At 42.4% G+C, this 26,107-nt stretch overlaps 1 long non-coding RNA gene across 1 annotated transcript in view; it reads right to left on the bottom strand.

Annotated features, from left to right (window-relative positions):
• Positions 1-503: 503 nt before the first annotated feature.
• LOC141982245 (uncharacterized) overlaps positions 504-26,107 on the bottom strand; it is a 94,117-nt gene continuing 68,513 nt past the window's right edge. Inside the window, exon 5 of the long non-coding RNA XR_012637994.1 lies at positions 504-1,124. This is a non-coding gene — a long non-coding RNA (uncharacterized LOC141982245). The remainder of the gene's footprint in view (positions 1,125-26,107) is intronic.

Here is a 26,107-nt window from a genome sequence, read left to right on the forward strand (position 1 = left end):
GGAATGGGCACCACCAACATAACCAGCTGCTCCTCCTTCTTAAGTACACATTTTTCACAAAATTCATAGGAAGACTTCAAACAGAAAAAGCAAAACTATTTGTGACAAATATTTTGACCAGCTCTAGTGGCCACTCAAACCACCTTAGAAACCATTGGTGGCCGGCTGTGTGCAACACAACCACAGAGATTATGAGACAAAAGAAAGTGCTAATGTGGCCTTTTTAAAGATCATTCCTCCCTTATTCCCATCAAACACCTATGACATTAGTCCTAGCTTGTCATCTTCCTACTGTTTTATTTTTTACCGAATATAGTAACATAGGGGGTGCGTGTGTGCCTGCATATATTATTTAGTGAAGTCAATTAAAAAGATGATGAGAAGGATGACAGTGAGATAGAGGAAGTCTTCTAAATGCCTTTCACAGCCTATTCAGTGTTCATGCATAAAAAGAGAGAGAGAGAGCCAAGAAGCGACAACATTCACGCTTTATTCCTTCTTCCACATCTACAGTGCTCCCTCATCAAGCGCTTCCTGAAAGTAGCATTCTCTACATTCCTATACACACTCATACTATACCTCGCCCCCCCTTCACCACTGGGAAGCTATTCATCGTAACACATACCATAATTATCACCAACAATCCATATACCTGGAGACTGCTACTGACTGAGCTGCCCCCTGCTGCTTTCTCCCTGGAGCATGTATAACTATATTATGCAGCTTTCTCTGTGCCTGATCCATAAAGGATGTGAGGTGATAATGAGGTTAGGGGTCTGTTACAGGAGTGGCTGGGTAAGGTTCTGTGGCCTGCAATGTGCAGGAGGTCAGACTAGATGAGCATGATGATCCCTTCTGGCCTTAAACTCCATGAGGCCCAGCTAGAAAGCCTAGTGCACTCTTCAGTCTTGTGCTTTCAGCTCTAGAAGCTGCTTGTTCAAACCTCAGTCTTGGCCATCACACATACACAGGAGCAGAGCACAGTAAGTTCTTCCTGAGAGATTTCAAGACCTGCACTTCCTAGAGGATGCCGAGAGTCAGCTGTTTCTGCAACTTGAACCCTTGTTGGAAGTGGAAGAAGAAATTCTTTGATTCTTCTGCTGCATAGTCTCCCTTCGGTACAGCTGTAAGAAATGACAAACAATTATCATCTCTCTGTCAGACTGGCATACAAACCTACTTCTACCATATGTGTAGTACTGGGAAACTTCTGATTAATTTTTATGAAGGAATGTGTGTGACCAGAGGCGCTGACTCTGTGGGTGCTCCAGAACCTTGAACACCCACAGAAAAAAATTAGTGGGTGCTTAGCACCCACCAGCAGCCGTCTCCCATCCGCCAGTGGCCCCGCCGATCAACTCCTCCCCCTCCCTCCCAGTGCCTACCACCCACCACGATCAGCTGTTCTGCGGTGTTCAGGAGGTGCCAGGGAGGAGGGGGAGGAGCGGGGATGGGGCGCGCACAGGGGAGGGGGCAGAACTGGGCAGGAAGAGACAGGGTGGGGGTGGAGCAGAGGCAGGGCAAGGGCTTGGGAGAAGAGGTGGGGTAGGGGTGAGTGCAGGAAGAGGCGGGCGGGGGTGGCAGCTTGGGGAAAGGGGTCAGATGGAGGTGGGGCCTAGGGCAGAGCAGGGATTGAGCACCCTTGGGGCCAGGAGGAAGCCGGCACCTGTGTGTGTGACTCAGTTTCCCTTCTTGTATGGTTAACCACTGGGAGTGAAGGGGTTAACTTCTTTCTTGAAACAAGACAGGAGAGGTAATATCAAAAGATATTGTCTCTCTTGTGTACTGGGACCAGTGCAACTACAACAATATTGCAAACAATTCTTCAAACGAGACAACCAATGCAGTGACCAAGGGGAAGTCACTAAGCATGAATAAACCATTAGGAACTAACATCATCAGGGGAGTAATTAATGCGAATCTCTTGCTAGGTCAACGCATCTGCATTATCGCCACCCCCTAAAAGGGATTGCATATACTGGTTTTGACCCGGTTCAAGAGGCACAACAGACAAAGAACTGAGAATAGTATTAACTGACCAGGGATACAGAGGAGGGGTCACTCTCACTGGATCCAAAACCTGACATGAAACTATAACCAAGAGTGACAGGCCCTGCTGGAAAGGTTTGAAGGACTTTGAAACCTATCAGGGTGTCCATGTGGAAGGTGCATGACACTTGGTCAGACTGGCATGCATATAAGAGTAGCAGCTTTTGTTTTCAAGATACAGGTTCTCTGTTGCTTTTGTTCTAAATAAATATGTTGCTTTATGCAGGCTGGCTGGCCACCCGTAAACCCTGTCATGTTGCCCCTGAGAGTTAGCAGAACTGCAGGTGCTGGACTAAACTGAGACGTAATATGGTCACAGTCAATTGCAAGAGGAAATTGCAGCCTGAGCAACAAGTGGAGAATTAGGGCTTGGCTACACTTGCGAGTTAAAGCCCATTAAAGCAGCCCCGGGCGCCCTAGCTCACTACCCATCTACACTGGCAAGGCACATAGAGCGCTCTGACTCCACGGCTAAAGCGCTCCTGGTACTCCACCTCGGCGAGTGGAATAATGTTTGCTGCGCCTCGGGTACAACGCCCGGGCATCAGTGTGGACGGGGTGTTGCATTACTGCGCTCTGATTAGCCTCCAGAAACTTCCCATAATCCCCTTAAGTCAAGTGGCCACTCTCGTCATGGTTTTTGAATTGCTGCAGAAATGCGCATATGTCCTTTCAATGCTCCGTTTCTGTCAGCTGGCATGCTCATCTGCTCTGAAACAAAGCAACCGTTAATGTGGAATGTTGTGGGGGGGGGGGGAGAAGAGGGGGTCTGCTGCTGTCTGAACTTACAAGACAACATGCTGACATGCTTTCAGCCCCCCAAAACCCACTCTCTCTCCCCCCACATACACACAACACACTCCCTGTCACACTCCATGCCGCCCATTTGAAAAGCATGTTGCAGTCACTTGCATGCTGGGATAGCTGCCCATAATACACCGTGCCCAATGCCTCTGCAAGTGCTGCAAATGTGACCACGCCAGTGCGCTTGAAGCTGTCAGTGCGGGCAGACTGCAGCCCTTTCTTTATTGTGCTCTATGAAGGCTGGTTTAACTCAAAGCTACATCTGCAAGTGTAGCCATGCCCTTAGTTTAAAAACACATAGTGATGTCATTATAAAAGACAATGCATTACTCCTTTGAAAATTAAGAATAAGGAGACCAACAATAAACCTTGAAACTTTCATGTGATAGGTTTATGTCAAAATTCCGCAACTGCTTCTTGTTGGAAGATATCTTCCTTGCTGGAGCTCAAGTTACAACACAACTTCATTCTCAAATTCTATTCCTCAAATTATTAAATTATCCAGAATATCACTGCAAAACACAGAGATGGAAGATAAGGCCTATTATTTTCACCTTATTTAAACACTTGTGATTATATTTTAAGAAGTGCATGTATGACTTAAGAGCCAAAACCCATTTTCAAAAGTGCCCAAGGCCCTATTCCTCAAAGGTAACTAGACACCTAAATTGATTTCCAATGAGACTTGACTCCTAAGAGCTTACACCACCTTTGAAAATGGAAGTTAGGCTCCTAAATCACATAGGAGCTTTTGAAAATATTACCCCAAGTCAGCTTTTCCCACGTTCTTTTTTGAGATTCTGTGGGTTCAATGTCATGCTCCTGGTTTGCTGTCAGTACAATATGGGGATCTCAGCTCTGATACCAATGTAAATTGCTTCTCCTTTACCATCAACCTTGTCTGGGTTTAAAATAATTGTTTTTAATGTATAATATCTCTAGTTTTCATTATGTGAGGACTGGCCTATTATACACCCTGATGCATCTTGTCAAGTTCTAATGGCCTTTCAAAGGCAGCTGAGAGTCTGTGATGTGCTTCACAGCAAAGGGCAGGAAAAGAAAAAAAGTCGTTCTAAAATTAATACATTTAAGTTGAGGGGCACTACTTTAAGTGCAGCAGTGGCTTCACACTTAGACATCGACTTTCACACTATCTGCAGAGCTTCATAAAGCTCTCACAGAATGATGCAAGTATTGATTAGCTTTCTTCAATACTGTAGATTATCTAAACTGCTGTCAGTGTTATTTGGCACTTAATGATAGGAGTCTGTTAGACAAACTTAAAACTATCTAGAGAGATCAAACCTGAATAGAACTGGGGTGTAACAGCAAGAAATGTTTAATCTGATACACATATTTACAGGGCTCAAACTTTGAGAGGTGGGATGAGAAAGTGTTTCTAAATAATTTTCTGATCCCCTGAACCTGGGCCAGCTAAATGCCAAAATGGCCCTGGCATGAACTTAGAACGTACATCTTCACGACAACTGAAAGGTGGGAGGGACCCAGAGTTTGGGTGCCAGCCTTAGCCCAGAAGTCTACACAGCACTGAAACAGCCCCGCAACCCCAGCCCTGTGAGCCTGAATTGGCTGGCACAGGCCAACTGTGGGGTTTTCTTTGCTGTGACACTTCATATTTCACATACAGTCAAATCTCAGTTGCTGTGAATCAGTAATGGGCTGATTTACCCCAGCCTAAGATCTGGCCCACCGTTTTTACTACCAATGATTTTTTTCAAATCAACCCAAGTTCAAAGTGGTACAGCTTGGGAGCCTGCCGGCCAACCCTTTTCTAGGGGGCTTAATAAATGAGTAAGGCAATCTCCACAGTGGAGATGAGAGCATCACTTTTCCAGAAACAATTTCAGTTGGTCTCTAATAACTATTCACTAGAACTGATGATGCTGTACACTTTTAAAAGGATCCATTTTCTAGAAAGACCAGGCCACTTTGTGGTCTTATTCAAGATCCCTCTTTCGTAGCTGTCTGGTAGGCTTGTAAGCTGTATATTCTACACAGGGCAATGTAGCATCCAGGAATTAGGTAGTATTCCTTTAAATCGTTTGTGAGTCCTCCAGGAGGCCTCCCTGCCTTCTGTGTTTCTGAAGCCACCAGATCCATGCCAGAGCATCAGTGTGCATATATAGCTAGGCCTTGCGTGTTGTATATGATTATTAAACACGGTTATTTGAACCCCACTGTGCCTATTAGGTTTGTTCTGTAAAGAGCAAAGGACACAACAGGTTGCAACTCAGCTTGCAAAGTTCAAATCCGGATCCAACTATCACCAGGTGCAGATGGGAGCAGGTGTCTCATCGGCTGTTCCAGTTCCTGCCCATTTCTAGTTATAACCTTTAATAAAATGCCTTGAAGCACAAGTAGCTGCCGCACAGGTTTGTTTGTTTTACAAAGCTGAAATGTGAGAGTCTACCAGACCCTCAGACTATGGGGCTGGAATACGAACCATTTCCTTGACCTTTTCCTACCCTTGTCAAGCCATTTATTGGAGTACTCTTCATGCAACATTCCCATAAAATGCTATTACAAAACATTGCACACCCACTTAAGCAATCAGTAGCCTTGTGCCTCACTGATTTTAAATTACCTAAGGCTGTAGTTCTCACCCGGGGGTACGCGTACCCCTGGGGTTACACACAGGTCTTCCGGGGGTACATCAACTCACCTAGATATTTGCCTGGTTTTACAACAGGCTACATAAAAAGCACTACCAAAGTCAGTTCAAACTAAAATTTCTTACAGACAATGACTTGTTTATACTGCTCTATATACTATTCACTGAAATGTAAGTGCAATATTTAATCTCCAAATGATTTATTTTATAATTATATGCTAAAAATGAGAAAGTAAGCAACTTTTCAGTAATACTTCTATTTTCATGTCTGATTTGTCTTGCCTACCCCCATGTTTCACCTCACTTAAAAACTACTTGCTTACAAAATCAGACTCCTGAAAGGGGTGCAGTAGTCTGGAAAGGCTGAGAGCCACTAACTCACAGTACTAGGCTTTAAAAAAAAACTGTAGTATGATGGAAAGTCTGTGCTAGACACTAGATCCAATCCATATAAGTCCAAATCACTCAGAAACTGTTTTTTAAAATATGAAATATACTAAATAATGATTAACAGCCAGAAACGAAGCTGCCATCTTCTCAGATGCCTGACAAAGGCAGCTGCCAGTTTTGTGAAGTATTCCCCAACCTCTTCTTTGAAGTAACATTTTGTTGTTACTGAGCTGTCATATTCACATTCATTTAACTTTTCAATTTTGGGTAGTGCACCACCCATGTAAGACTGGACCATAATGGGAGTGGTTTAGCTAAGTCTCTGGCAACGCTCTGGTTGCTGGGGAGATATAGCACCAATTCGGGGAATTGCATAAACAGGAAACAATCTCATTTTATTAAATGATGCAAAAGTCATGGAGCTTATCAAGTAATCAGTGTAGCCTGATATTTTTAAACAAGGGAGTTTTTTGGTAAGACAATCTCATTTTAGCATGAGTCACTTAACATTCACATTGATCATTTTGTACCTTTTGCATTACTAGAACAAGGAATGGAAGCGTCACATTAGGTTAAAATTCAACCACTTGCAAAGGGCCAGCAAAAGAACAATCAGACATCCCTGATCTTTGGCTTTGTCAGCTTAGGAAGGAGAATGCAGAGATGGCCATAGTGCTCCCTCAAACCTGGGCCTGGCCTATGCCTGAGCTAAAAGCTACTTAAGTTCTCAAAATTAGATTTAAGTGGTCTTAAGTAGTGCATAGACCTTGAATTGGACCTCTGCACAGGAATGGATTCCCCCATTTGGAAATAAATCACTTGTCTCTTGTGTCATATGTTACTGATGGCCTGTTATACCTAGTCAAGTCAGGAGCATCTCTACCTGCCTTTCGACAGCTACTTCAGGGCAATTGATGGCTGGAAATCTTGCCACAAGAGGATAAGGAGGAAACTGGTTATCCAACACTGAAATCAATGGGTGTGCATTAGTGTCACTGAGATAAGAATCTGGCCATTGACTCTGAATCTTTATCTTGGGTTCTCTCATTAACCCATTTAAAAAAAACTTTAGACTATCAAAGAGTTTGAGAAAGGGCCTCACTGATGGCATGGAGTTAAATGAAAAATCATAAGAGACACTGTACCTAGGTTTCTAAATGAAGATCAAGAATGTTAATGCTATTTTAATATCTCTTTCATATTGAGTAATACTTATTTTTTTTAAATTGTGATGCTGTCCTCAGGGAGCCCAGAACCATAAGCCACTGTGTTACCACTCTGCCTCAGCAAGAATGAGCAGTCCTGGAGATTAAACTGTGCCTGACACACCAGTCTGCCTGCCTTACTAGTAAGGCAGTTGAGACTCTTCCAGTCTAAACCTTGCCTTCCAGGTAACATCCACTGAACCCCAGTTCTCCGGAGGTGTCATTCTGCAGTGTCTAGTCTAACTAACCAAGTCCCATGGCTCCAAAGAGACAGAATTCAGACTAGCTTGCTGGTTCAGCTGGGGAAGCATACCTTATTTTAAATATATCAGTACTTAGATGGTTATTAGTAAAACTTAAAATATGTTTATTAATAAAAAGCAGAGATTTAAGTGATACTAAGTAAGAGAAAAAGACAGGTAGGGTTACAAACAAAACAAAAATATCACACTTTCTATTGCCTAAAACTTAATTCTAGCAAGCTACATCTTTGCCTAAAACAGTTTCTCAATTACATCAAGCTGTCAACAACTCCAGTCCTTCAGGTAGAAGGATCCACCTTTCACAGAATCAGAAGGTGCTGTTCCTTTGTCCCCAAAGTGATGGGAAACTAAGGGGTTCTCTTTCTTCCCTTTTATAGTCCAGAAAAATCTTTGAAATGTATTCTCTGAGAAGTAAACCCAGACAAAGTTCCTTGCCCCTGCTGCGCAGGGGTGCAGATACCATAGAATCATAGAATCATAGAATATCAGGGTTGGAAGAGACCTCAGGAAGTCATCTAGTCCAACCCCCTGCTCAAAGCAGGACTGATCCCCAATTAAATCATCCCAGCCAGGGCTTTGTCAAGCCTGACCTTAAAAATATCTAAGGAAGGAGATTCCACCACCTCCCTAGGTAACGCATTCCAGTGTTTCACCATCCTCCTAGTGAAAAAGTTTTTCCTAATATCCAACCTAAATCTCCCCCACTGCAACTTGAGACCATTACTCCTTGTTCTGTCATCTGCTACCACTGAGAACAGTCTAGAGCCATCCTCTTTGGAACCCCCTTTCAGCTAGTTGAAAGCAGCTATCAAATCCCCCCTCATTCTTCTCTTCCATAGACTAAACATCCCCAGTTCCGTCAGCCTCTCCTCATAACTCATGTGTTCCAGTACCCTAATCATTTTTCTTGCCCTCCGCTGGACTCTTTCCAATTTTTCCACATCCTTCTTGTAGTGTGGGGCCCAAAACTGGACACAGTACTCCAGATGAGGCCTCACCAGTGTCAAATAGAGGGGAACGATCACGTCCCTTGATCTGCTGGCAATGCCCCTACTTATACATCCCAAAATGCCATTGGCCTTCTTGGCAACAAGGGCACACTGTTGACCAAGCCCCTTCTTCATCCAAATTGCTCCTTTGATTGGCTTAATCACTTTGTTTACCTTATATGTAGATGAATTTTCATTGGAATAAAGCTAGGCAGACTAGTAACTCCACATTCCTTTATTGAGAGCAGTTTTGTTTATCCACTGCCTCTAAAACAAACATAATTCCAGCACACACACACATAACTGTTTGTACATACCCCATACATACATCACACAATGATATTCATGACCAGCATGCCACCTGTATTTATATGATACCTCACAAGACACTGTTTGGCTAAATATTCTGACAAGAGTGTGTTGAGTGTGCCCTTTGCTGATTTGGCATAGAGGCTCTTAGGATCCTAAAAAACTTCTAAACTATTTTGTCAAAACATTTTTAACATCCCACTTTGATAATTACAATATACTAAACCACTATAATGATATGTAAAGTCCACTAGTTTGGACATTTTTTCAGTAGAAGTGTGCTAGTACTATATAGATGAGTTTCTAATTTCCTGAGTCTCTGAGACAGACTTGCCTTGCTGGCTGGCAAAGAAATGCATTTTCAACTCTATTTTTATAATACCAGGTTCGCTGCCTTCCACTGGTTAATTATATAAATTACATGTGAATATTTTCCACTGTTATCTTCTGTTTACCTATTGAGTGTCCAACTGCTGCAATGCAGAGCCAACCAAAATGTCATCTGGGACCCGATCCTGAACCCTATGGGCCTCAGAATTCACAGTTGAGTGCCATGTGGCATGAAAGATAAAACTGAAATAGCACTCTGCTGTGATACTGTAACTTGAGGAACAGATGGCATGACACTGAGATTATCCAATCTTAATTATCCACATTTAGTTTGTGAGCTGAATGAATAGTGGATGGTGTAGCTCCAATATGATGCACTGAATATAGTAATAAAACAGTGAAGACTCTTTACATTTGTAAAACAAATACAACATCCAATTGCCAGAATCTGTGCGTTATAGAATGCCTCCAAATTGCTTATCAGTGACACACAGCACCTGGTTCACAAGATCGTCTGACAGCACAAGTTCTTATACCTTAATTATATTATTAACTCTGCAAAGTACTTGGAAGTAGTTTGTGTGAAAGGCACTAGACAAAATACAGCTTAAATGCCAAGCAAGTTGAAAGGAGACCTTTTAAGAGGTGACACTCAGAACTCTCTGGGGAAGGAAAGCTTTGCGTCATAACTATGGCAGTGTTTTGGGGAAAAGTTACAATGCCCTGAAGGGAATTCTCTATCAGCCAACCTGTAGAATGCTGCTGCTGTGCAGCTTGTCCAAAAAATTGGGGAGGAATTCTCCAGCTTGAAAACACAGGGCATGTGTCTTGGGACAAGCGCGAGCAGAGAGGGAATTTCAATGGACAAGAATGCAGACGTAAGCAAATTCACGGTAAAGCCTCAGACCCAAAGCTAGGTCTATATTCCTGATATAAATCAGCATGCTTCTGACACAATGCCACATGACAGTCTCATAAGCAAACTAAGGAAATACTGTCTAGATGAAATTACTAAAAAGTGGGTGCACAACTGGTTGTAAGACCAAACTTAAAGAGCAGTTATCAATGGTTTGCTATCAAACTGTGAGGATGTATCAAATGGGGTCCTGCAGGGGTCCGTCCTGCATCCAATACCATTAAATATTTTCATTAATGACGAGGATGATGGAGTGGAGAGTATGATTATAAAATTTGCAGATTACACTGAGCTGGGGGGGTTTCCAAGTGCTTTGGAGGACAAGATTAGAATTCAAAAATGATCTTGATAAATTGGAGAGTTGGTCTGAAATTAGTAAGATGAAATTAAATAAAGAGAAGTGGAAGGTACTACACTTAGGAAGGAAAGTTCAAATGCACAAATACAAAATGGGGAATAACTGGCATGGCAATACTAGCTCTGTAGTGCTGAAAAGGTTCTGTGGATTATAGTGGATCACAAACTGATTCTGAGGCAACAATGTCATGCAGTTGTGAAAAAGGCTAATATTATTTGGGGATGATTAACAGGCGTGTCAGATGTGAGACACAGGTTCTGCTCTACTCAGCACTGGTGAGGCCTCAACTGGAGTATTTTATCCAGTTCTGGGCTTCGCACTTTAGGAAAGATGTGAACAAATTAGAGAGATTCCAGAGGAGAGCAACAAAAATGATAAAAGGTTTAGAAAACCAGATCTGTGGGGAAAGGTTAAAAAACTGGGCAAGTTTAGTTTTGAGAAAAGAAGACTGAGGTGGGACCGGAAAATAGTCTTCAAATATGTTAATGGCTGTTGTAAAGAGGACGGTGATCAACTGTTCTTCCTGTCCACTGAAGGTAGGAAAAGAAGTAATTGGCTTAATCTGCAGCAAGGGAGAGTTAATTTAGAGATTAAGAAAACCCTTCTAATGTTAAGGTTAGTTAAATTCTGGAACAGGCTTTCAAGGGACGGTGTAGAATCCCCATCCCTGGAGTTTTTAAAGAACAGGTTGGACAAACACCTGTCAGGGCTGATCTAGGTTTACTTGCTTCTGTCTCATCTTAGGGGGCTGAACTAGATGACCTCTTGAGGTCCCTTCTAGCCCTACATTTCTATGATTATTGCAGAACTAAAAAAATATATTATTGCAGACCTCCATGTTTTCTCCGCCATATAACCTAAAATGTGTGTACTGTACTATGCCTGCAGCGTTGTTGTAGCCGTGTTGGCCCCAGGACATTAGAGAGACAAGGTGGGTGAGGTAATATCTTTTACTGGACCAATTTCTGTTGGTAAAAGAGACAAGCTTTCAAGCTACATAGAGATCTTCTTCAGGTCTGGGAAAGGTAATCAGATTGCCACAGTTTAAATACAAGGTGGAACAGATTGTTTAGTTTTATTAGTTAACACATATTCTATGGGATCATTCAACCTGAAGTGGCCCATTAACACTACCATAGTCACATGACAAAAAAGGGGATTTAGTGGGTTACAGATTTTTCTAATAAACCATATATCCCGTGTCTTTATTAAGACCATGATTTTTAGTATCTAGCAAAGTTATGAATTTAAGCACCCAGGCTCATCTTTTGAAGGTGTTGTGCAGATTACCTTTGAGGATGAGGACTGAGAGGTCAGATATGGCGACTGTACTTGAGAAGCACTAAACTGTTTCATGTGCTGATAAACAGACTGCTGCAGAGAATACATGCAGCGGAGAAAAATAAAACAATATAGATCTTTAGCACTCAAAGTATGAGGGTCCTATTTGAAAAGAACAATATACATTCCTCTTTCCTGGCTATGTGGTCTAGCTACAGTCCAAGTTAAAGTGGGATAGAAGGCAAATTCAAAGCACTGATGACCTAAGCTGACCTAAGCATGCCCACTAACTTCAGTGGAATTGAATGAACTGAATTCAAATTGACTATGCAAGCAGTGAATTTGGTCCAGTCTATTTCCTCAGGGACATAAGTTTCCAGGCATAATACCACTAACAGATCATCTGCTTTTAAGAAATGAAGGGGTTTCATATTTAACCAGCACCTCTTAGCCAAGAGAATCCCAGCTCACATTACATAGGTTACAAACAACAACCCTGATCATCAGCTATGGCATCTCGGGAGGGGAATGAACAGATGGCCTTTGTACTCCCACGATCCTAGGCCCATCCTATGCCAGGCTGATCCCCGGCATTGCTCCAACAGACATCAGAAGCTGATGTGGCAGTCAGGGATCAGCGGATTGCAGGGAAGTCCCTGTCACATACTTTCCCCTTGGCCATGCTCTGGACCTTACCCTGGCAGCAGGGAGGAGAATGGCATAGGAGCTTCAACAGATCCCCCTATGACTTGATCCTTTTTTTAATCTCAGATCAGCTTAAGGTTGGTCAGGGGAAGTTTGAGTTGCAAGACTGCGGTCTCCAGTGCCGGTCTGGATTACCCTGGTATTTCTCATGGAAAAACGTATACAGACTCTGCACATGGACTTCCTATTGGATTATAACCTATGGAATTGATTCTGAAATAACTTTTTGCAACTCAGCAGCTCACCGTCATTATGAAACTCACCTAAGAATTTTATTCATATCTGTATGTACTATACTGTCTCTTTTTTAATAAATCTTAATAAGTTAGGTTTCAGAGTAAGAGCCGTGTTAGTCTGTATTCGCAAAAAGAAAAGGAGTACTTGTGGCACCTTAGAGACTAACCAATTTATTTGAACATAAGCTTTCGTGAGCTACAGCTCACTTCATCGGATGCATACTGTGGAAAGTACAGAAGATCTTTTTATACACACAAACCATGAAAAAATGGGTGTTTACCACTACAAAAGGTTTTCTCTCCCCCCACCCCACTCTCCTGCTGGTAATAGCTTATCTAAAGTGATCACTCTCCTTACAATGTGTATGATAATCAAGGTGGGCCATTTCCAGCACAAATCCAGGGTTTAAGAAGAATGTCTGGGGGGGTGTGTAGGTAGGAAAAAACAAGGGGAAATAGGTTACCTTGCATAATGACTTAGCCACTCCCAGTCTCTATTCAAGCCTAAGTTAATAGTATCCAATTTGCAAATGAATTCCAATTCAACAGTCTCTCGCTGGAGCCTGGTTTTGAAGTTTTTCTGTTGTAATATCGCAACTTTCATGTCTGTAATCGCGTGACCAGAGAGATTGAAGTGTTCTCTGACTGGTTTATGAATGTTATAATTCTTGACATCTGATTTGTGTCCATTTATTCTATTACGTAGAGACTGTCCAGTTTGACCAATGTACATAGCAGAGGGGCATTGCTGGCACATGATGGCATATATCACATTGGTGGATGTGTAGGTGAACGAGCCTCTGATAGTGTGGTTGATGTTATTAGGCCCTGTGATGGTGTCCCCTGAATAGATATATGGGCACAGTTGGCAACGGGCTTTGTTGCAAGGATAGGTTCCTGGGTTAGTGGTTCTGTTGTGTGGTATGTGGTTGCCGGTGGGTATTTGCTTCAGGTTGGGGGGCTGTCTGTAGGCAAGGACTGGCCTGTCTCCCAAGATTTGTGAGAGCGTTGGCTCATCCTTCAGGATAGGTTGTAAATCCTTAATAATGCGTTGGAGGGGTTTTAGTTGGGGGCTGAAGGTGACGGCTAGTGGAGTTCTGTTATTTTCCTTGTTAGGCCTGTCCTGTAGTAGGTGACTTCTGGGAACTCTTCTGGCTCTATCAATCTGTTTCTTCACTTCCGCAGGTGGGTATTGTAGTTGTAAGAATGCTTGATAGAGATCTTGCAGGTGTTTGTCTCTGTCTGAGGGGTTGGAGCAAATGCGGTTGTATCGCAGAGCTTGGCTGTAGACAATGGATTGTGTGGTGTGGTCAGGGTGAAAGCTGGAGGCATGTAGGTAGGAATAGCGGTCAGTAGGTTTCCGGTGTAGGGTGGTGTTTATGTGACCATCGTTTATTAGCACTGTAGTGTCCAGGAAGTGGATCTTTTGTGTGGACTGGACCAGGCTGAGGTTGATGGTGGGATGGAAATTGTTGAAATCATGGTGGAATTCCTCAAGGGCTTCTTTTCCATGGGTCCAGATGATGAAGATGTCATCAATATAGCGCAAGTAGACTAGGGGTGTTAGGGGACGAGAGCTGAGGAAGCGTTGTTCTAAGTCAGCCATAAAAATGTTGGCATACTGTGGGGCCATGCGGGTACCCATAGCAGTGCCGCTGATTTGAAGGTATACATTGTCCCCAAATGTGAAATAGTTATGGGTAAGGACAAAGTCACAAAGTTCAGCCACCAGGTTAGCTGTGACATTATCGGGGATAGTGTTCTTGACGGCTTGTAGTCCATCTTTGTGTGGAATGTTGGTGTAGAGGGCTTCTACATCCATAGTGGCCAGGATGGTGTTATCAGGAAGATCACCGATGGATTGTAGTTTCCTCAGGAAGTCAGTGGTGTCTCGAAGGTAGCTGGGAGTGCTGGTAGTGTAGGGCCTGAGGAGGGAGTCTACATAGCCAGACAATCCTGCTGTCAGGGTGCCAATGCCTGAGATGATGGGGCGCCCAGGATTTCCAGGTTTATGGATCTTGGGTAGTAGATAGAATATCCCAGGTTGGGGTTCCAGGGGTGTGTCTGTGCGGATTTGATCTTGTGCTTTTTCAGGGAGTTTCTTGAGCAAATGCTGTAGTTTCTTTTGGTAACTCTCAGTGGGATCAGAGGGTAATGGCTTGTAGAAAGTGGTGTTGGAGAGCTGGCGAGCAGCCTCTTGTTCATATTCCGACCTATTCATGATGACAACAGCACCTCCTTTGTCAGCCTTTTTGATTATGATGTCAGAGTTGTTTCTGAGGCTGTGGATGGCATTGTGTTCTGCACGGCTGAGGTTGTGGGGCAAGTGATGCTGCTTTTCCACAATTTCAGCCCGTGCACGTCGGCGGAAGCACTCTATGTAGAAGTCCAGTCTGCTGTCTCGACCTTCAGGAGGAGTCCACCTAGAATCCTTCTTTTTGTAGTGTTGGTAGGGAGGTGTCTGTGGATTAGTATGTTGTTCAGAGGTGTGTTGGAAATATTCCTTGAGTCGGAGATGTCGAAAATAGGATTCTAGGTCACCAAAGAGCTGTATCATGTTCGTGGGGGTGGAGGGGCAGAAGGAGAGGCCTCGAGATAGGACAGCTGCTTCTGCTGGGCTAAGAGTATAGTTGGATAGGTTAACAATATTGCTGGGTGGGTTGAGGGAACCATTGCTGTGGCCCCTTGTGGCATGTAGTAGTTTAGAAAACTTAGTGTCCTTTTTCTTTTGTAGAGAAGGAAAGTGTGTGTTGTAAATGGCTTGTCTAGTTTTAGTAAAGTCCAGCCACGAGGAAGTTTGTGTGGAAGGTTGGTTTTTTATGAGAGTATCCATTTTTGAGAGCTCATTCTTTATCTTTCCCTGTTTGCTGTAGAGGATGTTGATCAGGTGGTTCCGCAGTTTCTTTGAGAGCGTGTGGCACAAGCTGTCAGCATAGTCTGTGTGGTATGTAGATTGTAATGGATTTTTTACCTTCAGTCCTTTTGGTACGATGTCCATCTGTTTGCATTGGGAGAGGAAGATGATGTCTGTCTGTATCTGTACAAGTTTTTTCATGCAGTTGATAGATTTCCACTCCATACGGCTAAATGCAGTGCCTTGCATAATGACAGGTTTCAGAGTAACAGCCGTGTTAGTCTGTATTCGCAAAAAGAAAAGGAGTCCTTGTGGCACCTTAGAGACTAACCAATTTATTTGAGCATAAGCTATTACCAACAGGAGAGTGGGTTTGTGGGGGGGGGGAGGAGAAAACCTGGAAATGCTGGAAATGTCCCAACTTGATTATCATACACATTGTAAGGAGAGTGATCACTTGAGATAAGCTATTACCAGCAGGAGAGTGGGGGGAGAGAAAACCTTTTGTAGTGGTAAACACCCATTTTTTCATGGTTTGTGTGTATAAAAAGATCTTCTGTACTTTCCACAGTATGCATCCGATGAAGTGAGCTGTAGCGCACAAAAGCTTATGCTCAAATAAATTGGTTAGTCTCTAAGGTGCCACAAGTACTCCTTTTCTTTTTGCTTAATAAGTTAATAAGAATTGGCTGTAAGCGTGTATTTGGGTAAAGACTGAAACATTCATTGACCTGGTGGGTAATGTGTCCAATCTCTTGGGATTGGTAGAACTTTATATATGGTGAATAAGATTTTAAGTAATCCTCACCATATTTGACTTGGTGGAACTCTGGGTGGGAGCCCAAGGCGGGATTGCTTTAAAGGGACTGTGGTTTTGGTTTCTCGGTAACCAGTAAGGCAGCGGTCCTCAAACTGTGGGTTGGGACCTCAAAGTGGGTTGTGATGCCTTTTTAATGGGTTCGCCCGGGCTGGCATTATACCTGTTGGGGTCTGGAGTCGATTCCTGAGCCCATTGCCTGGGGCTCAGGCTTCAATTTCAGCCCTGGGTGGATGGGCTCAGGTTACACCTCCCTCCCCCCCACCTGTGACTGAAGCCTTTGGGCTTCAGCTTTGCCCCCCCTGCTCGGGACAGTCGTGCTCAGGCTTTGGCTTTGACCCTCTACCCAGGGCAGTGTGGGTCAGGCATGCTCAGGCTTCGGTCCCCCCTCCTGGGGTTGTGCAGTAATTTTTGTTGTCACAAGGGGGTCGCGGTGCAATGAAGCTTGAGAACTGCTGCAGTAAGGTATTGTAGAAGCTGTTTTGTTGCTGGGCTGATGAATCTAATTATTAGAATAACCATCAGTCTGGAGGATTGTCTGCCCCATTCTCTGCAGTTTGCCCTGATTGAGCAATCTCAGTGTGGGTCCTCCAGGCAACAACAGTCAGAACAGCAAAAAGATGGCGTGGCTTTGCTTGAAGGTGGTAGTAACTCTGAAAGGCACCGAGTCTACTAAAAGGCAAAGGCTCTTTTGGTAATGGAGGAAATATCTATTTTTAATTCTAGACATGATGCTCTTTCTGCTTGTATATTTCATTAAAAAATTCTGACCACAAACATTCTTTATGCATCTGTTAGCCAATGTCGTTTCCCCTCTCTCTTGTCTGGTGGCTACAGTGTATTGATGGGCAGTAGCTTTCAAGAGCCAAATCATTGTATACCATGCCAGATCAGTTCTATTGCATCATTATATTGTAAATGATGTGTCAGGCCATATTGTTTGCAGTGGAATGACACAGCATGACTAAATTACAAATGATTGCTCCTTGGTAGGAATTTAAAGCAACATATATTATTGCCAGCTGGAGGAGCTACTATTGACTCATATAGCTATTTTCACATTGGGAAAACAACAACAAAATAGCATGAAATAATAGGAGTGAAAGCTTGTAGCCTCCATCAACTGGCAAGGACCAACTGGTTTCTTGCATTCGAATGATTGATAACCATTCATTTACGTTTCTATTTTTGACAATGTAGATGTGTTCTGTGTCATGTAGGATAGGGGAGATTTATGCAACAGTTCCTTTTTATAATTCAAAAAACATTTTTCACAAATGAGCTGAAATGGACCAGATTCTACATAACACACAGAAAGGAAGAGTAAGAGGAAAACTCATTGTGATGTCATAACTTGAAGCACAGATTATTGCCAACAAACCGTTTGAAGTAGAAACTACCTAGGGAAAAGAAACCCACCAAAATTACACTTTTTTGTGTCTGCAGTTCTTGACATAGCCTTTGCTCCCCCAGTGGATTTTATGCTAGCACATAAGAGAAGGGAAAACTGCTTTTGGATGGATCAAGCTGCCAGTGTTCACAACAGAAGCTTCCAAAGCTAGGAAGCTTTTTAAGATATAGAATGAATCAGAGGCAGTGATTAGCAACTCAGGAGCATGTGTGTTTGGGATGGGGGTGGTCAGATGAGCTAATGGGAGTAAATATAGTTTTCAACAGGTTACTGTGATTTGACCCAAAGGAAAACCAATTCAGGCCTCAATCCTTTAAAGAAAGTGATGCTGGCAGACTCCTGTGGAGACCCATTGACCCACATGGCTCTTTTTGCAGGATCAAGGCCTAATTCATTAGGCAAAAAGACGTGCTTTCAGGCAGTAGCCACAGAAAGCCATGTGAACTCCTTTAATGTAACATGGGGCTCCTCTCTCCAAGGAAAAGAGTAAACCTTTACAGTACGTGTCCAATTCCTGTCGCTTGGTTAATCTATGCAGAACATTTCAATTCACCGGTTACTCAGTTTGGTGAGCTTTGGGAAAGATGGTAATACCCATGTTTCCCTAGGGAGTGAGAGGGATGATGAGGGGCTGACAAATGCTGGGATAGGAAATGTTAGGGATAGTAGGAGGAGGATGGCCAGTGGTGTGCACACATACACAAGCTGGGGGTGTACTCTGTTCTGGGTATAGGGGAGGGACCATTTGTCATTTTTGGACCCAGTGAATTTTACTTGGTTTGATTTGTACAGTGCCCAAAGCATTGGCTGAGTCTTTTATAGATGTAAGCAAATGCACATATGCCTTCTAGTGCAGTCTTATTAATCTCCTTCTTTCAAAGCATCCCTCTGTTAAAGAATCATTGCAGAGAGCTAGGAAAACAAGCCCTGATCCTGCAACTGGGTTTTTGCAGGTAGGCCCTTGTGCCCATGGGGAACCAGCATGTGTGCTTCCACAGATCCAAGTGGATCCATTGGACCCATATCTGAGTTGCTGTCAGTTAACTCCAGAAAAACTTTTCCTCAGATGTGCTTTGTCTGTAGCTCCCGTAGAGTTCAATGGGAGCTATGTGCCACTCTGACTACTGAATCTGTCCCTTAGGTAGGAACATATTTAGTACTGTTGTAGTGTGAGCATATTGTGTCTAATTAAAAGGTCAGGAATATGTGACCAGAAAATAAGATTCACTGTGATCTACATTTTAAGGCTATGTAGAAACCTCTTTTCATAACCACATGATCTAAATATTTTTAATACATTATGACTGATGAATAATTCTGTTTTAATGTCATTCATGCAAGGTCATGTTACTAGAATACATTACAAGAAAAATGATTTAGAAGCTGAAAGAATGTTGCTGCTATTTATCTAGATGAGATGCATTTTTAACTAGAAAAGTATTATTCAGCAAAATAGAAATGCTGGCTAATGTATTCTTCTTCCCTTCTCTTTCTCTAAACTTAGAACTGCATCCACAAGTATTTAAGCACAATGCAGAATAGCAGAGTGTAGATCTAGTTTTATGGGTATTGGGAACAAAGGTCCATTTCCTATTATATCTAAAAAGCTACTTTGAGAAAGAAGCACATTGGTAGAACTATAAGAAGGGTTCTTGTATTTTGTGGCCCTTTGTGCTCTGTTGTGAGGGAGTTAAAGTTGGGAGAACAACTGTTACAACATTAAACATGTCTTGACATTAAGTTTAGATTCGCTGAACAAATATCCTCATCAGAACAAAGAAGATTCCAAGTCATACGGCAAAACCAGGGATGTGTAGCTCAGGTGTTTGCTTGAAATGTGCTAAAAAACCCAGAAATCTTTATCCTAACTATTGCCTGAAACTCAGGGGCATTGGGAAAAGGTTGAAGGGAAAAGATGGGAGTACTGAGGAGGGATTGACCTGTCGACCAAGAGATCTTTTTGTGGTATGATCTGAATATTGTCATGGGTTATAAAAACAACAGCATTTGCTGGGAGGTTCTGCAGCACCCAGGTGTGTATTGTCCTGGGCCAGTAAAGCCAGGCTTGGTCTATGCTTCAAACTTATACCAGGGGTTGGTCAGGGCTGGGGGAAAACCCCACTCATACTTCTCAGCAACATAGCTATGCAGACAAAATTCCCAGTGCAGTAGACTACTTTCGGCAGCGTAGCTAATGTCATTGGGAGAGGCAGTGTTCCTACATTGGCAGAAAACCAGATACACTGTGTCTATACTAGGGGGCTGTGCCGGCACAGCTATGCTGACATCACTGTACCAGCCTAGGCTTGGTAGTGTAGAAATAGTCCCAGTCTCACACACACAATGGTACAGTACTGATGCAATATTATGAGGAGTTCTCCATCAGCATACTCTAACATCACCTGCATTAGACTAACTTCCAGGAGGAGTGGGTTCTTCAGTTACAATATGGTGGCCTTAAAGGGACAGACCTTCAGAGGGATGGCCATACTAAAAGTAAGGTGAGCAAAGCAAACATGGTACAAATGCATATGCAATATACTGCAAAAATAAACCACTCTGTTCAAGAGGAAAGGAAGGTGATTGTGAGGAAGTTTGGGCTCTGACTGGATTTCTCTGATTAATAATGTTCTAAAATAGCCATATTGGCTCTAATTTTGTTCCTGTTTGAAGTCAATGGGAGGGAGGATCAGTATGTGCCAGGTAGTTTTATGGTATGTTTCTATCTAGTATTCTAATAATCAGATCTTTGATTTCAAGGGCCTTTTTACCAAAGTAAGGACTGTTGGATTTAAATACAAAAATGCCCTGCTTGAAAGTTAAAAAAATTGCATCTCCAGTAACATAATCCTTCCTAATGTAATACTTGGTTCTGTACTCACTGGAAAGAATGCTGCCTACAGCACACACCCTACAGCTCTTATGGGCTCCTTGCAAAAGAGCGGTTGGCCTTGCTGTTGAGTAGTTTGCTGTCCTTGGGCAAACTGAAACCTTAAAGGGTTCAGGCATTCTCACAGGCAAACCAGCTTTGTTGCTTCCCTTTCCTGGTGGGACAGAGAAGATCATGACCTTTGCCAGGGTTAACTAATGGTCAGATCAGGGGAGTGGGATGTTTCTCACTCCAGTTCACAAGAGATGAGATTTAGCAGAGCAGTGTGGTGAAGTCTGCATTCATTCATCCCTAGACAATAGAGTCTCTATGGCAAACAGTAGTTAAGTGAACCAAAATATTCTCTGAGAACGTGCTGAGTTCACTTCAATGCATGTTAGCTGAAGACAGTTTCTGTGCTAATTTAATGTTGTTTATGTAGAACCCTGCTTTTCCTTTCTTCATTAAACATTAAAATTAATGTACTGAATCACGGGGGTGGGGAGGAAATCAAGTTCTTAATAATTTATGTATTAAATCGAGGGGTCATCACTTGCACTTCAATGAGGACATCACTTGAACTCAAATGCAGTGCTGGTTGAGTTTCCCCATTTTCTTTGCCTTAATTAACCATCTTTAATTCATGAACTTGTTCTATTAAAATTGCTGAACTTCTTCAATTATTATGTCAAACTCAGTAGACTTTCTCATTTTAATGAGCGTGAGCCAGATTGTCTGCTTTTAAAACATTTTAAAATCATATTTAAGCTAAACACTTTTAATGCAACATTTCCAAATAGCCAAAAGTTACAATCAAAGATCTAAAACAAATAGTATTTTTCTGAGTATACTTTTAACTCATAATCTACTGACTCATCACAACGTGAGGATGACATAGTATAAAGCAAGGCCAACAATAGTTGATGTCAGCGTGTGTTCATGGGCTGTAAAAGCTACAATAGCTGAAGAAATCAGAATACAAATCACCAAGCATGTAATAAGTAGGATCCACAGATTCAAGGACCAGAAAGGACTATTGAATCATTGGCTCTCAACCTTTCAAGACTACTGTAACCCTTTCAGGAGTCTGATTTGTCTTGCATACCCCGAAGTTTCACCTCACTTAAAAACTACTTGCTTACAAAATCAGATATAAAAATACAAAAGTGTCATAGCACATTATTACTGAAAAAATTGCTTACTTTCTCATTTTTACCATATGATTATAAAATAAATTAATTGGAATATAAATATTGTACTTATATTTCAGTGTATAGTATATATAGCAGTATAAACAAGTCATTGTCTGTATGAAATGTTAGTTTGTAATGACTTCACTATTGCTTTTTATGTAGCCTGTTGTAAAACTAGGCAAATATCTAGATTAGTTGATGTACTCGCTGGAAGACCTCCGCATACCCACAGGGGTATACGTACCCCTGATTGAGAACCACTGTAATAGATCATCTAATCTGACCACCTGTATAACACAGGCCATAGAACTTCCCAAAATAATTCCTAGAGCATCTCTTTTAGAAGAACATCTAATCTTGATTTAAAAACTGTCAGTGATTGAGAATCCACCACGACGCATGGTAAATTGTTCCAATGGTTAATCACTCCCACCGTTAAAAATTTATGCTTTGTTTCCAGCCTGAATTTGTCTAGATTCAACTTCTAGCCTTTGGATGATGTTATACCTTTTTCTGCTAGACTGAAGAAACCACTATTAAATATTTGTTTCCCATGCAGATACTTGTAGACTTAATTAAGTCACCCCTTAACCTTCTCTTTGTTAAGCTAAATAGTTGAGCTCTTTGAATCTGTCACTAGAAGACATGCTTTGTAATCCTTTAATCATTCTCATGGCTCTTCTCTGAACCCTCTCCAATTTATCAACATCCTTCTTAAATTATGGGCACCAGAAATGGACACCATATTCCAATAGCTGGTCACAACCGAGCCAAATGCAGAGGTAAAATAACCTCCGTACTCCTACTCAAGATTCCCCTGTTTATGCATCCCAGGATCACATATAATTTGAATGGCTAAGAACAGTAGTTTTTCCCACTGAGAAGAGTCAAAGTTAGAATATTAAAATGTATTACTTTAATTATTTTATCAGCATTGTTATTTTTTGCTTCACTGTCCAAATTCTGAATTAGAGGTCCTGGACAACACCTGATTAGGGAAGGATAAAAAAATCAACTTACCAAGTCAGGGACAGTTGAATGACATCAACATCAATGGGCAAGAGAAATATAATTAGGTCTACCTGTGACTTACCCAAAGGGTAAAATAGTCCAGCTCTGTTAATTTCTTTATTGAGGAAAATTAAGAGATTTTTGAAATGTAGTTTCTCCTGAAGTCAACACTCCACACCAGACCCTCATATTGCTCTTGGACAGGCTCAGCTGAGGGCCTGTCTACACGGAAGGCTTAATCCTTAGCGTTTTGATGCAGATCAGGTAACACTCAAAGTGCAAGCTGCACAAGTACTGTGTGCATGGGACGATGTGCCCTCTTTTAATGTACATCATTGTATACACATGGCGGTGGCTTGCTGTGTACTAAAGGCATGGAGTTCTCACAGGATATGCCATGCTCCTTTGCTTATCTGCTGAGCAATGTGCATTCTGGGATTTTAATGGAGTGTGGTTGATTTCTGTTGGGATCCAAGGTTGACCACACTTTGTTAAAACGAGTTTGCTCTCCTTGTTTGCCGCTGCCACAGCAACTGGACAACTGATTTCAATACCAATTTGGGGACAGAGCAAGAGAAGCCAGTCAACTCAACCACAGCTGAAAATTTTAGTGCAGAAAACAGCCACAATGCTTTGAAGTAAGTTTTATGACCAAATTGGCAAAAAATGGGACTTATAATTCACACCAGTGCAGCTCCACCAGTGGAAGCTGTAGTGCAGACAGGACACCGGCATTTTCCTTAGCATGTCATCTAAACCGTGCTCTACCATTGATGTTCTGTAACCTTGTGCAAAACACCTCTGTGCTTCAATTTCCCCATCAGTAAAAAGGGGGATAATAATGTTACCCACCTTAATAAAGCACCATGAGATGTGTGGATGAAAACCACTAGGTAAGTACTGCTCAGAATTTTTACACTTCAACCTTTGTTTTAATATAAATATATTTGTTGTTTCTTTGACTTGACAGGCTAGTCAGAGAGGTCAGATTCCCCTGTTTTGCTAAAGATGGTTATTAGCATTCCCTGTGATAATCTCAAAATGCAATACTGCATAAAGTTAGCGTACATGTCTGGTAGATACTACAGGTACTAAGGCTTACTTCATAACAAGATTCCTCCTTTTCAAACGGCAGCTCTGACTTTAACTTTGATTTTACAGACTACGCACATCCACCCACCCCTCCTAAGTTTCTTTTCTTAATGTTTTCTTCTACTTCATTTCCAAATAGTGCTAATGGGCCATTGTGTTTGACATTTTATTTGCTAGATAATTTATTCAATCAGTGTTGGAGTGACGTGCCTATTTTCAATTTAGCCTTGTGCCAAGTGGCTAATATCTAGTATTGGCAGACTGGTAACCCAGAAAAGCATTATGACTTATTTATTTGAATAAGATTCTAAAGTAGACAAAGGCGGGAGGAAGATAATTAGTTTTGCAAAGAAGAATTATCATTATCTGCATATGTCCTAGCCAGAGGAAGACTAGAGACTAAATAGCTGCTGGGGGCATGGATCAGCATTCAGGTTATGCTCCCTGTCAGTACCTAGCGCAAGCCAGGGATGCTAATGATCCAACCAGTGGACCAAATTCGGTGGTGAATTCTGGTCATATGCCACCTGAGGCATGTTGCTCATATTGTAAGAAGAATACTTGCTAAATTAAGACCCTCATTTCACATATCCACACGGAGTGCTCATGATGAGCAGCGCAAATTGGTTTACAACTGTTGGGAAGCAGACTTTTTAACTTCAACGCCCTCCACATCTAACATTTGCTTATCTATTTTCCCCACCTCCCTTATTTCCTTATACAGCTTTATGATATAAGGTAAGAGCTCTTTAGTCTGATATTATTTAATACTGTTATGTGACCTGTTTATTAGTAGGCTAGCACAAGCAGACCTGATCCCCAGAATAATGACAACAGGCACAAGCTCGCCTGGCTATTTACTGGTGGAAGAGAAGAGACAGGCTTCTCAGCTCCTGCTTCTGGAATTACAGTTAGTCACAGAGACTGTTCCCCACTCTGGTCCCTATATGCCACTGCAGCAGTGTATGGAGGCTGTAAACAGTCCACAAAAAGCCAAGAGAGAATTTCTCCATTGTAGGGGACATGCCGGGGTGGAGCCAGGGCTGGGAGAGGTAATAGCTCCCTGTGATTGGAAATGAAACTCAAGCAGCAGGAAGTAAGCTGTGTTCACTATAGCTAGTCTGGGTTGTGTTGCCAGCTAGAGGTATACTGTGCTGCCAACCCCAAATGCGCAAAACCTATGAGCCAGGCCCCCCAAATCACAAGATTTTTAAAAAACCTCATTATTTTAATCCAAATTAATGCATTTGGGTTCTTTTTATTTCTCTCTGGTTTCTGAGTCTTTAGGATTAACATTCCACAGCTTTTTTCTGCAATCACAAAGGGTTTGAACCCCCACCCTCCCAGGGAAACAACACTGCACCAAGTAGTCTGCCTAAATTAAGATGAAGCCTGTTGTGTGCTTCACAGCAGCCCCAAATCAGGAGGGTGTGAAGGTGGTCTAGAACCTCCTTTGCCCCTTTCCCCAGCTAGTAACTCCTGGAGGCACAACTCAGAATCTAACCCTCAAGTCACCTTTCCAGGAAGCAGGAAGAATAGACACACCCTTGAACTTCCTTGCAGAGCTGTTTTCTCAGCCAGAGATCCTTTGAAGGGTATGTGTGTGTGACAAGAAACGTTCTTGCACCCAGGCAGCACATTAACAGGGTTAAAATATTTCACTTCAGTAGCAATCCTTTGCACCTGTGTAAATGCATTTCATTAGATAATCACTAGGGATCCTAGTTTTCTGTGATAAAAACCCAAAATTTTCTAATAACCCCCCCCATAAATATCCATGTTTTTTCCGGGATTAAAATGAAATGCTGAACTTTAGTTTCCCTAGCCACACTATATACCTATCAGTTGAACAAGGGTGACCATACATCCCGTTTTAGCTGGGACAATCCCCTTTTTAACCCTTGTCCCAGACGTCCTGACTTTTTTGACAAAACTGGACATTTGTCCCATTTGCTCTTGCCAACTGATCCAGGCTGAGGTTGATGGTGGGATGATAATCACAGAGTTCCACAAAAGTTAACTAATTAGGGCTGTATCTATCCTATGGAAGTTCCACCTTAGCACCTCACCTTGCTGATTGCATGGAACCAGATGGCTGCACTCTCTGCCCTGTGCTGATGGCTGCATGGGGGTTGCTGGCATAGCATATATACTTGCAGTTCTCCTCACCCTCCCTTGCATGTCAGAGTCCCCAGGCCCACCTCCCTTGAATGGAGAGCTGCTGTGAGATGGAAGATGACAAACCAAGAATGCTTTTATAGGATTTTAACCTGTGGCCTCTAGTTTAACTTAACCCCCAACATTACCAGCCCTAGCTAACAGCTGGCCCTTTGGCATATAAGCACCGGCAGAAATTCTCACACAGGAGCAAGAAATCCAAGGAGCCTCTGTGC

The sequence above is a fragment of the Natator depressus genome, chromosome 2, assembly GCF_965152275.1.
Source record: "Natator depressus isolate rNatDep1 chromosome 2, rNatDep2.hap1, whole genome shotgun sequence".
Lineage (NCBI taxonomy): Eukaryota > Metazoa > Chordata > Testudines > Cheloniidae > Natator > Natator depressus.